Source organism: Macaca nemestrina, chromosome 14 (assembly GCF_043159975.1).
Source record: "Macaca nemestrina isolate mMacNem1 chromosome 14, mMacNem.hap1, whole genome shotgun sequence".
NCBI lineage: Eukaryota > Metazoa > Chordata > Mammalia > Primates > Cercopithecidae > Macaca > Macaca nemestrina.
Window position 1 is genome coordinate 78,419,503 of NC_092138.1, and position 5,743 is coordinate 78,425,245.

General features: G+C 38.7%; 1 non-coding gene across 1 annotated transcript; it reads right to left on the bottom strand.

Moving 5' to 3' along the window:
- Window positions 1–2,394: 2,394 nt before the first annotated feature.
- On the bottom strand, window positions 2,395–2,498 carry LOC112424154 (U6 spliceosomal RNA). Its single transcript, XR_003014823.1, has one exon. It is a non-coding gene; the product is annotated as a U6 spliceosomal RNA (small nuclear RNA).
- Window positions 2,499–5,743: the final 3,245 nt, after the last annotated feature.

The window sequence follows — 5,743 nt, forward strand, 5'->3', positions numbered from 1 at the left end:
ACAAAGCGTTAAACCAAACAAACCCTTCTGAGTGAGGGTTCTCTGGGGCCGCCCAGGTTGCACTGCTGTGAAGCTGACCCTGAGTACAGTGAAGGAAAATGCACTGCAGATGAAGTGACTGCAGCATTTCAGAAAGGATTTGGCAATTTGTGTGATATTCATGCCTAACAGACTCATACTCCATTTCTGGGGATGTATCTCAATGTTCTAATTAAAGCTTTACTTTCAAAGTTGTTCATGACAGAATTGCCATAAGAGAAGTCAACAACCAGTTATAACCTAAATATGTAGTTTAAAAAGATTAATTAAATAAATATTTCCTTGATAACGTATTATACATCCAGTAAAACTCATGGAGTCTGTGTCAAGGCATGGTGATATGGTTAGGTTTTGTATCCCTACCCAAATCTCATCTTGAATTATAGTCCCCATAATTCCCATAATCCCCACAGTTCAAGGGAGAGACCAGGTGGAGGTAACTGGATCATGGTTTCCCCCATGCTGTTCTTGTGATAGTGAGTGCGTTCTCACAAGATCTGATGGTTTTATAAGGGGCTCTTTACCCTTTGCTCGGCACTTCTCCTTGCTGCCTTGTGAAGAAGGTGCCTTGCTTCCCCTTGCCTTCCACCATGATTGTAAGTTTTCTGAGGCCTTCCCAGCCATGCTGAACTGTGAGTCAATTAAACCCCTTTCCTTTATAAATTACCTAGTCTTGGGCAGTTTTTTACAGCAGTATGAAAATGGACAAATACACATGAGAAAATGTGTCTGCTTAAATGTTAGTGGAAAACAAAAAGATGTACTATTTCATGCTACAAACTCTGATTTCGTATTTATATATTTGAAATAATATATAGATTATATATGTAAAATATATATCTGTATCTTTAAGTAAATGTCAATCAAATACTTCACAGTCTTTGGATATTAGATTATACACACTTTTCTTTATTCTTTATTTTAGTTTCTACGTATTCCAAACTTTATTGTATGAGAATTTATTTCTTAACTACATTTTGTTTATTTGTTACAGTCTAATCTTTCTGATGTTCCATAATTCTTTAGGGCTTCAGGATAATGAAGACATTACCATCAGTCAATTTCGCATGTTTCATACAGTTTATAATGTGTGACATTTTTAGACTTTTTCTCAAAAAAGCAAAATTGTGATTGAATGATCTGGCAGGGGAGACGGGAGAAGGGGTCAAGAGGGGAGGCATTTTTTTTCTGCCTGAATTTTCATTGCCCTGTGTATTAGTCCATTTTCACACCACTGATAAAGACCTACCAGAGACTGGGAAGAAAAAGAGGTTTAATTGGACTTACAGTTCCACAAGGCTGGGGAGGCCTCAGAATCATGGCGGGAGGTGAAAGGCACTTCTTACATGGAGGCAGTAAGAGAAAATGAGGAAGAAGCAAAAGCGGAAACCCCTGATAAACCCATCAGATCTCGTGAGACTTATTCACTATCATGAGACTAGCACGGGAAAGACCAGCCTACGTGATTCAATTACCTCTCCCTAGGTCCCTCAGAATTCTGTAAGATTCAAGTTGAGATTTGAATGGGGACACGGCCAAACCATATCACCTGTATTAGGGTAGAGTTAATTGAAAGTGCTTTATGATGATGCTGCTGAACTTCAAATAGCCTGAGTATTACAGGAAGCCTATAGGGCTGAGACCAAAAGGACCTAGGTTTAAATCTAGCTCTACCTTGTTCTCTTTGTTTTGTCTTCTTTTTTTTTTTTTTTGGTGGTGAAAAACACATGATATAAATTTTACCATTTTTATGTGCACAGTTCAGTAATGTTAAGTGTATTTACGTTTTTGTGAAACATTCACTAGGCTTTTTTAAAAGTCTTTTTGAGGTATAATTGATCTATTGAAAAAACTGTACATATTTAATGTATACAATTTGATGGGTTTAGATGTGTGCATCCACCCATGAAACCACCACCACAATCAAAGTAATAAACATCCATCACTGTATTAATCCGTTTTCATGCTGCTGATAAAGACCTACCTGAGACAGTGAAGAAAAAGACGTTTAATTGGACTTACAGTTCCATATGGCTGGGGAGGATTCAGAATCATGGTGGGGGGCGAAAGTCACTTCTTAGACGGCTGCAGCAAGAGAAAATGAGGAAGAAGCAACAGCGGAAACTGCTGATAAACCCATCAGATCTCGTGAGACTGTTTCACTATCACGAGAACAACAGGGGAAAGACTGGCCCCCATGATTCCATTATCTCCCCCGGGTCCCTCCCACAACACGTGGGAATTCTGAGAGATAAATTCAAGTTGGGATTTGGGTGGAGACACAGCCGAACCGTATCAATCACCTCCAAAAGTTTTCTTGTGTCCCCTATGCTTTTTTTTTTTTTTTTTTTTATAGAAAATATGGAATGCTTCATGAATTTGCATGTCATCCCTGGGCAAGGACCAGGCTAATCTCTGTATCATTCCTATTTTAGTATATGTGCTGCTGAAGTGAGCATTTCAACCCTTTTTTAGTGGTAAGAGCACTTAACATGAGATTTATCCTGTCGACAAAATGTTTAAGTTTACAATACAGTATTGTTAACTATAGGCACTATGTTGCACAGCAGATCTCTAGAACTTATTCATCTTGCATGTGAAATGTTGCAGCCATTATGGAAAACTATATGGAGATTCCTCAAAAAATTAAAAAACAAAACTACTATAGTACCCGCAACCTCACTTCTGGCTATATATCCAAAAGATTTGAAATCAGGATCTCCAAGAGATACTTGCCCTCCTATGTTTATTACAGCATTATTCACTGTCTTTATTTATTTTCTACGACTATAACAAAATACCACAGACTGGGTATTTTATAAAGGAAAGAAATTTATTTCTTACAGTTCTGGAGACTGGGAATTCCATGAGCTTGGTGCCAGCATCTGGTGAGGGTTATTCTCTGGTAGGAGATATCACATGGTGAGTGAACGTACGAGACAGAGAGAAAAGTGAGCTGAACTCATCTTTTTTTTTTTTTTAAATCAAGACCCTACTCCTTTGACAATTAACCCACTCCCATGATAACAGTATTAATTCATGCATGAGGGCAGAGACCTCATGACCTTATCATCTCTTAAAGGTTCTGCCTTTCAATACTGTTACACTAGCAATTACATTTCAACATGAATTTTGGCAGGGACATTCAAATGATAGCATTCACAGTAGCCAATATATGGAAACAACCTTAATGTCCGTTGATGAATGAATGGATAAAGAAAATATGGTAAATCCACACAATGGAATATTTTTCAGCATTAAAAAAAGAAAGAAATCTTTTCATATGCAATGACGTGGATAAACCTGGAGGACATTATGCCAAGAAAAAATAAAGCAATCACGGGAGGACAGATATTGTATCATTCCAGCTCTAACTCTTATTAGCTGTGTGATTTTTGAACCTAAGTTATTACAGTTGTAAAATAGGAATTATACTCCCGCCATAAGAGGGTGAATGAGAAGACACCATCAGAATATTGAACTGTGCACTGTGTGCACTGAATCTGTCTTGGAAAAGTCACTCTGTCAAATGTTGGTTGTTGGTTGTACCACAAAGCCTCATATTCCATATTCCTCTGGGGGATTAGCGGGCCAAGGTTTGGCCAGTGAAATACCAAATTAGTTTCCAAATATATTGTTTCCAGGAAAATTATCTTTTCAAAACAGTTATGGTGTTTCATGTCTCACAAACCACAGAGTTTATTGTTCATCATTTCTGCTTCACAAGAAGTGCTCTTTTTTATGTTTTTAATGTATTCCAAGAAAAATTAAAGATGTTTCCATCACGGTTAAAAACAGAAACAAACCACCTTTGAATTCTAAAATGAGACATAGGCAGCTAGAAAACTTTTATTCAACGTGGTAATAAGAGTAAGTCTGCTGTGGTATTGTTTGCTCTGCATTTCAATGATTGATTCATCGACTCACACGCTTAGCATCTGCTGAGTGACTAAAGCTGAGTATAGGGGTGGAGAGATAAGATGAGTGAGGTGTGATTCCTCTGCCCTCTCTTTCCTGCACCTTTATATCCAGGAGGCAGGCTTGTAAACTAACAATATGTTAACTGTACACAAAAGATTATAGGAGCCGTACCTGGGGGTGCCAACTCTGGCTGAAGAAGTTGAGGATGGTTTCCATGGGATGGATCTCAGCTCTCCCAAAGCCCTTTAGAGCTCTTACTCCTACAACACCTTCATTATGGTGTGGTGTAGATACAGGCTGACTGCATCCTCAGGGCATGCCCTGCTGGTCAGACAGGCAGGTGATTTAAAGACATTCTTCTTACCACTGTCAGCAGTAGGACATAAAGCTTTGTCAGGAGGCAAAATGAAACTTTAGCAAAGCAAAGCCCAGGAATTCCAGATCCTGGGTCCTTATGTGCCCAGTGTAACTGAGAAAAGCCTTTGGCAAATGTACAAATGGGTTCACTAGGCTAGAGAAATAAGACCTTTGTTTGTGAGTACAGGTTGAGTATCCCTTATCCGAAATGCTTGGGATCAGAAATGTTTTGAATTTCAGGTTTTTTCAGATTTTGATATATTTGCATATATGTAATGAGGTATCTTGGGGATGGAATACAAATCGAAACAAAAAATTCATTTATATTTCATATACACCTTCAGTAAATAGCCTTAAGGTAATTGTATACAATATTTCAATAATTTTGTATGTGAAGCACAGTTTGTGCACATTGAACCACCAGAAAGCAAAAGTGTCACTATCTCATGTTGGTACTCAGAAAATTTTGGATTTTTGAGCATTTCAGATTTTGGATTTTCAGATTAGGGGCATTCAACCTGTGTTTTTAAGAGATTGCTGGATGAGGGGAATAGTCATTTTCTGATCACCTAGATCAGAATCACTGTGGATGCTTGTTGAAAAGCAAATTCCGGGTCGGGTGTGGTGGCTCACGCCTGTAATCCCAACACTTTGGGAGGCAGAGGTGGGCAGATCACTTGAGGTCAGGAGTTTGAGACCAGACTGGCCAACATAGTGAAACCCCGTCTTTACTAAAAATGCAAAAAATTAGCGGGTCGTGGTGGCGGGTGCCTGCAATCCCAGCTACTCGGGAGGTTGAAGCAGGAGAATAGTTTGAACCCAGGAGGTGGAGGTTGCAGTGAGCCAAGATCTCGCCGCTGGACTCCAGCCTGGGTGACAGAGCGAGACTCCCTATCAGAAAAAAAAAAAAAAAGGAAATTCCTGTTCTTCGTAATGGAAGAACTGAGTCACAATCTCTGAGATTGTGACCTGGCAATATGTTTTTGACCAGTTTCCTGGTTATTTTTGCATACAACCTAAGATTTATGAATCACCAGTACAAGAGAAAGAACATATAGCTCAAAGTCAACAGATCTGGTTCTATGGGTTGGGCACATCATTTTACTTTTCTGAGCTTCAGTTTCCATGCTGTAAAATGGGGCTTGAGAACAGTATTTCCCTTGCAATGTGGGGTGATGTCACCTCATAATAATAAAATGCCTTGCAGTGCTAAGTCATTGTTATTACTTTTCAAGACAGTGCATTTTCTTTTCAAAGAGCTTTTAACTGAATGAAAGTCCTTTTATAAATTAGTTGAGGGGTGTGTGGAACAGTCTTTAAGGCTTCTGATCCTAGTTCTAACTTTGGAGATACTGTCAACATAATCAATTTGCATTGAATACAATACGGTTTTGATATACAATGATAAAGACTACCTTGGATTTCT